This window comes from Pteropus medius, unplaced genomic scaffold (assembly GCF_902729225.1).
Source record: "Pteropus medius unplaced genomic scaffold, Ma_sr-lr_union100, whole genome shotgun sequence".
In the NCBI taxonomy this organism is placed as follows: Eukaryota; Metazoa; Chordata; class Mammalia; order Chiroptera; family Pteropodidae; genus Pteropus; species Pteropus medius.
Window position 1 is genome coordinate 15,521,608 of NW_024349797.1, and position 12,765 is coordinate 15,534,372.

Below are 12,765 nucleotides of genomic sequence, written 5' to 3' on the forward strand. Positions count from 1 at the left end.
GGGACTCCCAGTCTCCTTTTGGCCAGATGACAGACTGGCCGAACCCATAGAATCTCATCAAGTGTTTGTTTGTTTCTCAAACAGGTGTTAGAAGTGCAGGCTGGAAAGAGGCTGAGGATTTGATTTTGCCTTTTGGGGGAGGAAAGAATCTCATTTTAAGCCATTAGCACCAAGAGGCATAGAATTTCAGAGCTGGATGACACTTTAGACTCGGTCCAATGTCCTCTCTTTATTTTCCATTTCCAGAACTTTTCCTACTTTCCCGAACTGAGATTCTGTACCCGTTAAACAGTATCTCTCCATTCTACCCTCTACCCCAGCCCCTGGCAACCGCCATTCTACTTTCTGTCTCTATGAATCTGACTACTCTACCTATCTCATATAAGTAGAATTATACAGTATTTGTCCTTTTTCTGTGGCTTATTTCACTTCGCAGCATAAGGTCCTCAAGTTTCATCCATATTGTAGCATGTGATCAGATTTCCCTCCTTTTTAAGGTTGCATAATATTCCATTGTATGGATAGACCACATTTATTTATCCATTCTTCAGTCGATGAATGGATAACATTTGGGTTGTTTCCACTTTTTGGCAAATGCTTCTATGAAAATTAGTGTACGAATATCTATGTAAGTTCCTGCTTTCAATTAATTTGGGTATATACCCAGAAGTGGAAATACTGGATATGGTTTAATTTTTTGGATGTGTTTAATATTTTTTCAGAAACTGCTATAATGTTTTCTGCACTGGCTGCACCATTTTACATTCCCACCAGCAGTGCACAAGGGTTCTAATTTCTCCACCTTGTCACAAACACTTGTTATTTTCTGGGTTTTTGTTTGTTTGTTTGTTTGTTTTAAAGTAGCCATCCTAATGTGTATGAAGTTGTATCTCACCGTAGTTTTGATTTGCATTTCCCTCATGATTAGTGATGCTGAGCATCTCTTCAGGTACTCGTCAGCCATCTGTAAATCTTTGGAGAAATGTCTATTCTAGTTCTTTGCCTGTTTTCAAATTGGGTTGTTTATTTTGTTGTTTGTTTTGTTGTTGCTGTCTATGCAGCCATAGAAAGGTTGCACTCATCCCAAGACACTCTGGATAGTGGTAGAGCCAGAATCAAAATTTAGGGGTTCCAGTACCACGACGGGGCTTTGTCCCACTTCATTCTTATAGGGAAGAAGTTGAGGTGCAGAGGTGAGGAGACTCACATCTACTAATTAGAGCTATATAGCCTTTGGGGCACAATCTATCAGTGATAATCTCCACCAGCTGCATCTTGCCGAGTGGAGCCTAGTTTCTCGAGCTTGGTTTTATGAACTAAATTGTGTGTCCCTTCCTCAAGTCCACATGTTGAAGTCCTAACCCCCTAGGTGACTGTATTTGGAGACTGGGCCTTTAAGGAGATAATTAAGGTAAAATGAAGTCACATGGGTGGGCCCTAATCCAATAGAACTAGTGTCCTTATAAGAAGGGAAGAAACACCAGCACCCTCTCTCTGTCTCTCCGTGTATGCACAGAGGAAAGGCTATGTGAGGACACAGCGAGAAGGTGGCTGTCTGCAAGCCAGGAAGCAAGGCCTCACTGGAAACCAGCCCTGCCAGGACCTTGATTTTGGACTTCCTGCCTCCAGAACTGTGAGAAAATAAATTTTTGTTGTTGAAACCACAGTCTGTGGTCTCCTGCGATGGTAGCCTGAGCCGACTAATACACCTGGATTCACAGAGTTCTCAGATGGAGAAGAACCCAGAGAGAAGCGCCAGGGTGGGTATAGGGTCAAGGTGGCCACAGGTGATCAAGGTGGTCAGCTGGGTCTCACAGTGGGGGTGGCCATGTTAAATTTTTCTGGAACCTTGTAGGCTTCAATCTGATGTCCAAGTAATCTCCTCTTGGCAGACCATAATTTCCTGATGTTGAAAATAAACAGCCTCACAAAGCCTACGAAAGGAATCCCAAAGACTTCCTGGATATTGAATGGCTCTCACCAAAAAGTATTCTGATGATTTAAGACTCCCAGACATGTGCATATTAGATTTCCCTCAAAGCGCTTATGGTTTTACCACCGGTATTGAACTTTTCTTCTTCCGTTCTCTTCTCTGTGATCTCTGGTTTGGGTGTTTTTTCTCTGCTGTTTCTAATGTCTAAGTCAGCCTTTCCCCTCCCTGTCACCAGATTAACTGCCAGATTCCTGTCAAAGCCCCTTATTTCTATAAGATCTAGTTATATTTTAGGTGGTCTTGACCTTAAGGCAAAAGGGATCTAGAAAACAAGGGCCAATGGGAAGAGGAGGAAGCTAAGAGTAGCTGTGGATGGGGCGTTACTGGGGTAGGGAGCAGGGTCATCATGGGGCTGGCTCTTAAGGATGGGCCTAGGGCAGGGGCTGGAAGGCCAAGCGGGAACCTGAGGCAGAACCCTAACCAGGTGGTAGAAATGGATTCGATGCCGTGGGAGTTGCCCAGGATGGTGGACCAGCCTGTGTCTGCAGATGATTAACCTTCTAAGCCACTGACTTCCTCCTTTCTGCCCCTCACACAGCTGTTTTCTCCATTTTTCTTCCTGTCCTCATCTCGCCCCACCCATTCGGTCTGTCTGTTTCATGCTATGTACTCTTTCATCACTCTGTCTTGGCTTATCTGCTGACTGGAGACTCTCAGGATAGTGTCCCAGCCCTGGGACTTCTCTCAGTCACAGGCAGGATCCCAGCAAGCGTTAGAGGCTGGCTGAAACTCACCTGTCTCAGCTTCCCAGAGTGAACTTTGGCACACACCCCAGAGACGCTGAAGTTTTCACCCGTTGTCAGGAACTAGGTGGGATGGGAATTCTAGATGGAAGGCCTAAGAAAGAAGCGAAGTTGGAATTTACACTCAGCAAGTTAAGACTCCAAACCTAATGCTCACTTTACTACAGTCTCAAAATCTAATGTGTATCTGAATCTTCTCATGTAGATTCTGATGGGGTGTGGCCCTAAATTTCTGCATTTATGACAAGTTCTCAGGTGACACGGATGCTGTTGTTCATGCCCTTTGAATAACTGCCCGCCCCCCCTCTCCGGCATCACGTTAAGGGAGGGATATATCTGTGCTGGAATTGCAGCTACCATGGAAGCCTGGAACATTTTGGAGTACCATGGGTCTCTAGTCACACCTGGCACCACCTCTTCCTGCATCTCATCAGGCTTGGATCCGTATTACAGAGGTTCTCAAGCTTGAGCTCCAGTAGAATCACCTGGAGGGCTTGTAAAAACACAGCTAGCTGGGCCCCGTTCCCAGAATTTCTGAGTCAGTGGGTCTGAGGTAGGGCCCAAGAATCTGCATTTCTGTAAATTTCCAGGTAATGCTGATGCTGCAGGTCTGAGGACCAGACTTTGAAACCACCGTTGCAGAGTAACTGATACTGGGGTATACAGTAGAGGGTCAGACGGCCTTGGGTTTGAACCTGATTCTACCTCTACGAACAGTGTGATATTGGATGAGTTGCTCCTATTCTCTGAGATCTAATTTTCCCATCTACAAAACAGCGATAATGCCCCTCATTGCAGTGGGTTGCTGAGCAGATGAGAGAGCATGCTTACGAATGCTTTCACACACATTTGTCCTTGAGCTAAGAACTCCCAGGCTGTCACAGCGATGAAAAAGTTGCTTGAGTCTGTTTATCAGTTGTTTCAGTTGCTTGAGTTACCCTTTTCATGGAATTAAGTAAATTAACCAAATGCATAGGTGGATTTTTTTTTCCAGGACACTGTTTGGAAAAGTGACATCTAGGAGATCTGCATCTGAAACACCCAGGGCGGGGCTTCTCAAACACTTATGTGCATACAGATCCCTTGGGGATCTTGTTCCAGCGCAGATTTTTCCACAGGAGGTCTGGCATGAGGCTTGAGAACTTGCGTTTCTAACAGGTCCCCAGGTCATGCTGACAGTTGCTGGGCTCAGGACCACACTTTGAGTAGCGAGGATTCTAGAACAACATTAGCATGCTGATTCCCTCCCCAGACCCACTGTATAAATTCCTAAGGTGATCCTCTGGCAAATTAAAGTTTGAAAGCTCTCGTCTCAGTGATCAGCCTTCATCTTTTGCCTTTTAAATTTCAGCTGTAGCTGCAACAGGAGGAGATCAACCTCACAGGCCAACCCCGCACCTTTTCATGGGGATGTGAAGGGAAGCAGAGGGGCCTCCGACTCCCACTGCTACCACATACTGTCTGGGTGAGTCTGGGAAAATCATTTCCCTTTCACTTAAAAAAAATTTTTTTTTTTGAAATATCTGCTCATCTGTAAAATGAGAAAAATAATATCTGTCCTAATAATGGGTCATTGTGAGTCTGGATGACCCACCGGGTCCAGAAGCCATTTGGAAATTGTAAATTTGCAAATGCAAAGGATTATCACACACACACACACACACACACAGAAAACACAGAAAAGCTTAAGGCAAAACTTTGTGTCAACTTATGAAAAACTTATTTTATGTGGGCCTTGGCCACGGGCACAGTGGGATAGATGCAGAGAACAATACAAAAAGTAAAATATATACTAGTGTTGGTCCTAACTTAATCCAACTATAAATTCACATAACCTTTGAATTTTGACCACCTCCAAAGAAAGCCAGCTTGGTATGAATATCTCTCCCTCGAAAGTTGTGTAAATTGTTAAGTGTACATTAGCACGTACAAGAGCTGGACAGAAACACATAACCGACAGCACAGGACTTCCCCAGTTTAAGAATCAGTAGGGTTTCAAAGGCAAGTGAGCTGTTTGGAACTTAGCTCATTTCACGCGCCAATATTGTGAATGTTGTTTGAATTCCTGAGCTGGCCCCCAGACCCATGGAAGTCTTAACACAGCTAAAACCCAACCGTAATAAAAAGTAATAGCAATGATGTGTGAAGAGCATTATGGTTTACAAAATATTTCTGTATTCACTAATTTTTACTTTAAAGATGAGGAAACTGAGGCTGAGAGAGTTTTAAGAGAATAAAAATTATGAAATCAGTAAGTAACAGGTCAAGAGCTTGACTCTGGTCTGCTGATTTCAAGACTGCTGCATATTTATGGTCTTCTGGAATCCATTCCCTGCGAGCAGGATTCTAAGGGTTCCATCTTGGACTGCCGCATATATACCTACCTCTGCATCCACAAGATTCCTTACTTGCCTAGTCTCCTGCCTGCCAGTGGGGGATTCAGTAAGACAGGGTTGAAGGCAGAAGTATTGGTCAGGAGCGAGACACTACCTTCGCAGCTTTTCAGGGGTACCTTTTGCCCTTTGGGCTCCTATTTACACTTTAATTCCGAGGGGTTCTGTTTCATCTCTAATGGGAAGCAAAGTTACTGTCTCTAGTTTAAGTAAGAAAATGAATGTGTCGCTTAAGATTCATTCTGGCTGCCACTGACACTTGAAATAATACTGGCCTATATAAGATGGAAGATTGTTTTTCTCCCACCCGAAGTCTGAGGGTAGGTAATATAGGGATGATATGATAATTTCATGAACTCCTCTAATGAGCTTCTATGCAAAGTGATTGGCACATAGACTATATTTATTACATTGTAGCTATTCTTACAATACATGGTCTGGCACACTTCCCAGCATACAGGGTTCGATAAAAATGAGCACTCTTTCCTTTATTAGTGTTGATGGTCGTCTCCTTCTGCCTGTTAGGTCTGGGCTGTAATACAGAGTGCTGAGCTAGGGTGGGGAAATTCTCCATAAGCATCTATGAATGGATTTGTCCCTAGAGATCCCTTTCCATTTTCACCTTTGCTTCCCCTTTAGGACCCTGCCAGGCAAGACCCCAAGCTCTGGGGGTAGCCCCCATTTCTCAATAACACTTCCTGCCAGTCATGAGATGGGTCGAGTATCCCAAAGGGAAAAGATGAAGCCCCTAACTTCAGAAGTGTCTTCGCCCAATGGGGACAAATAACGCCAGCTGATTTGGGTTGAGACTGGGCCTCAGGAACAGCACGTCAGCTAGAACCATCTGCTCCAGCAATTCATTGTGGTCCTCTGAGGTCTGACTCGTCCCAAATAGCTCCCGGGTTTCTTGGGTTACCTACTCCCCTCCTCCACCCATGCTGACCTGAATCCAGGCAACTGTTGATACAGAGGTCCTCACCAGTATTAGGCTCATGGGTGGTTAGAATGACTTTGTTTTCGTGTTTTGTTTTGTTTTGTTTTTTAAGCAGGAAATCAGATCTCAGCCAATTCTAGAAATTCATCTTGTTAAACACACTGAACTAAGGAAAAGGAGGATAAAAAGCATTTCCAAACAAATGGCGTGAACAGGCCAAGTCAGGAGATGGCTTCCTTCCACGTCTCTGCAAAATGCAGGAAGCATGCTTCTCCTGGCCCTGGGATCGTGGAACTGGGAGTCGTCATCCCCCTGTGCCCCCATATCCATCTCCCTTCTTGCCCCAGGCCTGGCTGAGTCTGGGCTTTATTTTCCACCAAGGGCACCTGAGGAACCTGGGGATCAGGCTCAGACGGGAGACTCAGGTGAGTGTCAGGCTGACCCAGAGTCTCCCTTCCTTCCTGGATTCTTAAGTTAAGGCTGCAGAGGCCCTGAGACAGCAGAAGTGGGAGGCTGCGGTGTGGACAGCGAGGCCCCGAGGAGGCTCGAGACAATTCCCCAAGCCGGCATCCCCGAGGAAATGCTGCTGAGATTGTTATTTTGCCCTGCACGGGGTTCTTTTTTAGCCATGGAGTCCCCTTCTTCAGTCCTACAGGATTATACTCACTTCCTCGTGTCCCATAAGCCCAGACTCCTTCTGAGTGTGTGGGAGGGAGCAGTATTTCCTGCCGGCAGCCCAAATGCAAAACTTTTTGAAGTAAATCCACCCCTCTTGGAGAATTCTAGTGAACTGTTATATTCTGTACTCTTACACACTTTCTATAAAAGTAAAAATTAAACGGTACTTTGGAACCTGGTATCTTAGGGTGTTTTCACCACAGCCCAGGGAGCTACGCGTTTCCTTTATTACACATAGTCCTCATCAGGCAAGATTTGTTTTTACTGCACCCAGCTCTCCATTCAAATGTTCAGTGCAAATCCGGTTGCAAATGACAATCTCTCTCTGCAACTGTGATGATAAAGGCTCTTGAGAGTTTCTAATATGTAAGGGATGGTAAATGGAATATAATGGCAACTATGTGTAGGCTGTTGTTGACAGTCTATTTAATTTGTGTATTAGTTATCCATCGAGGCAGAACACATTACCCCCAAACACAGCAGCTTAAACAACATTTATTATCTCATACTTGCTGTGGGTCAGGAACCAGGAGTGGCATAGCCCAGGGCTTCTGGTTCAGGGTCTCTCAAGAGGTTTCGGTCAAGCCGTTGGCCAGCGCTGCAGCCACCTGAAGACGTGACTCAGGTGGGAGGTCAGCTTCCACACTCACACCCATGGTTGTTGGCCGTCCTCGGTCCCTCGCCACGTGGGCCTGTCCACAGCGCTGTCTCGTGACATGACATTGTGTTCCCCAGAGAGAGTAATCTGAGAGAGACTATAAGATAATCTCAGAAGTGGTGGCCCGTTGTTTCGCCATATTCTATTCGTTAGAAACAAGTCACCCGATCCAGCCCACACCCAAGGGAAGGGAGGAAACGAGGGTGTGAGAACCCAGAGGCAGTGATCCCTGGGGCCACGTCAAACACTGCCTTCCAGTTTCTACCTTTTCCTATTCCAGTGCGTCACAAATACTTCAGGGATTTCTTCGGCTTCATCGTTACTCTGCCATCCCTACTATTTTTTCTTTAAAGTTAGAAGTTCCTCAACCACAAATTCTCCTACAAGAGAGTTCTCAGGGGTCAAAGTCTTGGCACTGGACGGGGAATTCTATCCTGTGGTTATCGGGTCTTTATCTTCCATGGTTTGGGGATAAACATTCCACAAAGTGGATTTTCCAGACAGCTGAGGGCACCCAAATTCTTTTCATACTGTACAGACAACCCATGTTATCCTGGCATATAATTCTTGAGACCATTGAGAATACTTAGATTACAAAAGGAAAGGTATGTATACGTGACTAGATTTCTCAGGAATCACAATCCCACGATGTCGCCAGTTCCTTATAAGTGTCCTTACACATTAAGCTAAATATCTTTATACGTTTAGCTAAAATCTGTTTCACTTGACTATCGATTTTTGTACTGTTTGGAGCAATTGATGAAGTAGCCACAAGAATCATTTTTTTCTTATTTCTAAAGGACTTGACTATGTCCTAGCTATAGGCCACCATTGAATGAAACACTTTTTTTTTTTTTAAAGGTAAATGTGATCTTTTATTCCAAGTTGAGAGGCGATTCAAGCACACAGGTAACAGAATTCCTATGCATTTGAATGGCAAATCTATTAGAGGGTAAACTTAGACCCACCAAGACATGACTGAAAAAGCTGGGACGAGCAGAGAGCAGTAGGTTTACCTCCCCGTAGACCAAGACGAAACACAGGCAGTGATTGCCATGGGAGGATAGATTCTAAATGATCTAGAAATGATCCCTCTGACAAAAATTCAGATATGAAAGAGGAATAAAGTTAGTAAAGGTATAAACACATCGTGGTATAAAAGAAACACTTCATTCTGTAGGTTACTGCAAACATGTATTTCCTTCAAAAGAAACACCAATTTCTTAGTTGTCATCTCTCTCTCTCTTCACTTCAATTGCAGCCCTAAAAGTTAGCTCCTTTTTTGCTCTTATTCTTCGAGGCAGTGGGGCCCAGGGGCTATTGGGGGCAGCTCTGGAGCTATCCAGTCTTGGCTCCACCACTAACTGGGTATAGGTCTGTAAGCAACTCATTTGACCTCTCTGGCTTCAGTTTCCTCATCTGTAAAACGGGGCTTATTATGGTTCCTACTAATAGGGCCGTTGTGAAGATTCGACGGAATGATCCATGTAAAGCTTTTAAGAAAGTTCCTGGAACACAGTAGGTGTTCAATAAATGTGAGAGGTCATGGAAATAATGGATAACGACAAGGTCCTACTGAGAGCAGGTGCTGACCATTGACAGGTGTGCTCATGGGCATCCTGGTGTCTAAATTTTTGTCACGATTACGGGGAAAATCACTGCGTGTCCGACCTTCAGGTTTGGCTTGGGAGTAGAAACACTAAGAGTCTAGTCTATTAGGTACTTCCTGCTGCAGCAAAGAAAGCCAGGAGCCTGAAGTGACCTTTCTCTGGGGATTCAGGTCCTCATCGGAAACCAGGATTGCTGCACAGGTGAGTCCTCATCCATCTCAGAGGTGTGTATTTGGGGGCTATTGGCCCTTAAACACAATGATCTGGCCACTAGCGTGTTTTGAATGCGAATGTTTGCATTGTGTTTTCTGCCTTCTTTAGTTTGCAATGTTTTTCTGCCTTCTCCTCCTCTGCCAGCTGCTGCTTGCTGTAATTGCCAATGTGCCTGCTTCCAGCAGCTCCCTTCCTTCTCTTCATTTCCTGCTTCCATGGGCTGGGAACCTGTACAGTTTCACAAACTTATGAGAATTTTCTGTCAAAGACGAGGCTTTGAGTGAGAGCCTAAGGGCTGTGCCATGAGCAAAGCCTCGAACTGGTTTAGGCTACGTACCCTGGTAGAGACAGCAGAGGGCAAGGAGTTGACCTGGTCTCAAACAGAACTTTTTAGAAAGTTCTATTTAAAAATTATCGTACAATAAATATGGCTCTTTTAGTGAACAGTTCTCTAAATTTGAACACGTACAAATTTTCGTGACCACCACCATATAGTCAGGATACAGAACAGTTCCATGACCCCAAAAAACTCCCTGTATAGCCATACTCTCCCCCACCCAGAAGCCCGGGTAACCACTCATCTGTTCGCCATCACTGCGGTTTTGTGTTTTTTGAGAGTGTCACGTAGATGAAATCATGCAGTTTGTAACTCTTTGAGTCTGCCTTCCCTCACTCTGTACCATGTTCCTGAGATTCTTTCCAAGTCGCGTCTATCAATAGCTCATTCCTTTTTATTGCCGAGTAGAATTCCACTGTATTGTTTAACTCTGAGGAACATTTGGGTTTTTCCAGCTTTGAGCTATCACAAACAAAGCTGCTGTTAACATTTGCATGCAGGTTTTTGTGTGAACGTAAGTTTTCACTTTTCTAAGGTAAGTATCCAGGAGCGAGAATGCTGAGTCATATTGAAAGTACATGTTTAATTTTATAAGAGACTGCTCAGCCATTATCCAGAGTGGCCGGACCATTCTGCATTCCCACCAGCAGTGTTCCAATTGCCTTGCATCCTTGTCAGCACTTGAAGTTGTCTGCCTTTTTTATCTTAGTCATCCTAGTGGGTATGAATTGAAATTCAATATGGTTTCCATGTGCACTTTTCTAATGGCTAAGGATTTTGAACATCTCTTCATGTGCTCATTTTTAAAAACTATGTTTATTGGGGTAACATTGGTTAATGCAATTATATAATTTTCAGGTGTACATTATCATTTGACATCTGTATATTCTATTGTGTGTTTACCACCCCAAATCTAGTTTCCTTTATCCACTTCACCTTCCCCCTACCCTCCGATGTTTGACCCCCTTTAACCATCTATCTACCCTCTCCTCCCCCACCCTCTACCCTCTGATAACCACTAGTCTATTGTCCATGTCCATGAGTCTCTGTTAGTTTGTCATGTTTGTTTGTTGATTTTAGGTTTATATCCCACATATAAGTGATATCATGTGACTTTCAACTTCTTCTGTCTGGCTTATTTCGCTTAGCACGATTATCTCAAGGTCCATCCATGTTGTCGCAAATGACAGTATTTCATCTCTTCTTATGGGTGAGTCACATTCCATTGTATATATGTACCACAGCTTCTTTAGCCAATCATCTGTCGTAGGACACTTTGGTTGCTTCCATGTCCTGGCCACTGTGAATAATGCTGCTATGAACAATGGTGTGCAAATATCTTTTCTGACATGGGTTTTTTTCATGTGCTCATTTGCCATTCTTATATCCTCTTTGGTAGGATGTCTATTCAAGTCCTTTCTTGTTTTTTTAAAGGGGTAGTTGGTTTTCTTACAGTTGAGTTTTAAGAGTTCTTTATGTATTTCGCATATGAGTTCTTTGTCCGATCTGAGATCCACGAATGCTTAAGCAAGTTACTTAAGCATCCAAGCCTCCCCCTTCCTAAATGTGGATCATGTGGTTTTCTGTATCTGCTTCGCAGTGTCGCTTTGAGGATCAAATGATTGATAAAGGCAAGTGAAACACTGGAAATTGGGAAGGGACCGCCATGTCGTTTGGATCACCCAGGTTCTTTTGCGAATGGTGTATGGTTAATGAGTATGTATTCGCGTAATGGTGTGCTCCTTCCAAGCCGGTACTTGACAGATTAAAAAGATTCAAGTTAAAGGGGAACTGTGTGGAGAAATGGTTTCTGCTGACAAGGTCTGCCCTTTCATCTCAGCCACACCTGGAGCACAATTTCCTCTCCAAGAGCTCTCGAAGGCTCACCGAAGAAGGCGCTAGAGGCCAGGTGGTGGTTGAGCAGCCAGTGTCAGAAGCTGCTCTGTACACGATCTTTCCAGGCTTTAGAATGCAGCTGCTGTTGACCGTGGCCAGAGCCCAGTGCTCCTGTTGCAAGAGGGTCACGTGTCACAATTGATTATTAAAGAGTGATGTGATAGGGAGGAAGGGCCTCTTTCCCAAGTGAAAGGAAGATTACTAGACCCCACCCTCCAGTTCCCGTGGCTTTGCAGGGGCCTTTGAGAGCGAGCCCAAGCATGAGGGTGGCTGAGAGGAGGCGGCAGTGGCAGAATACACAGTACCCACATCGCGGGAGTGCTTACCTGTGTCCTAGCAGAGCTTACCTATATTGTAGTCGTGTGCACAGTGGTGGCCTTCCCACTGATCCTTGGTCCCTCCGTCCCTCCCGCAGTTCTCATAGAACTTCAGTTTGAATTATTAACTTCAGCTCAGGGGGTCATCCTGAGGCATTTGAGAGTAATCCCATTTGTCCTGCCAGTGACTGGTTCTGGAACGAGCATGATCAGATTCTGCCAGTGAGACACAAGAAGTAGTTTGCTGAAGTTCTCTGGAAGAACGTTCTGTGCTACGTGGAAGGGTGAGAAGCCAGGTCCATTCTCTCTGTCTCACTCTGTCTGCTTGTCTGTCTCTCTGTCTTTGTCTCTCTCTCCTTTGCTGGGGAGCTAGTAGCCATGACCGCAGGGGCTCAGGCTTGGAATGAGTTCACTGCCAAGTTTGGATGAACAGAGATCTGGAAAGTACGTGAGTCCTGCATTCTGCCTTTGAGCCACAAAACTGACCAGCCCCAAAGCCCACCCTGTCTGGATGTCTTCTCATGAAGTTGATGACCCTCTCCCACTGTAATTCACTTTGAGTTGAGTCCCTTATTATTTGCAGCCTCAAACACGGTAACTGTTGAAAGCTGTCCCCCTCACCACACATAGGAGTCCTCCTGGCTGGTTAGACTTCGGGGGTGTAGAGAGGTTCTGGGGGTGGAAGAGAAAGGAAGAACATGGAAGAGACGGTGACCTCTTTTTGCTTCGATGCCCTGAGAATAAGAGAGTTTTATGGACCGAGTCTCAGTTTTTTCCATTTTAACATGGAAGAATTAAAAATCACCTAAATCTTATTAACTTGGGTTAAATAGGGGAGACTCTGAAATAGGCATCTATTCAAAGGAATGCAGTTTTATTGTTTCAATGTGAACAGTAACTCAACACGGGGTAGAGGTCCTGCTGGCCTGCTTTAGGGAAGACGCAATTAACATAGTGTTGCTATGCCAACACTAATAATTTCTTTGGGGATTT

At 44.7% G+C, this 12,765-nt stretch overlaps 1 long non-coding RNA gene across 1 annotated transcript; it reads left to right on the plus strand.

Moving 5' to 3' along the window:
* The first annotated feature begins 1,523 nt into the window (after positions 1–1,523).
* LOC120619751 (uncharacterized) lies at positions 1,524–6,488 on the plus strand. The gene is made up of 3 exons (XR_005657658.1): positions 1,524–1,760; positions 4,088–4,201; positions 6,445–6,488. It is a non-coding gene; the product is annotated as an uncharacterized LOC120619751 (long non-coding RNA).
* The last annotated feature ends 6,277 nt before the right edge of the window (positions 6,489–12,765 follow it).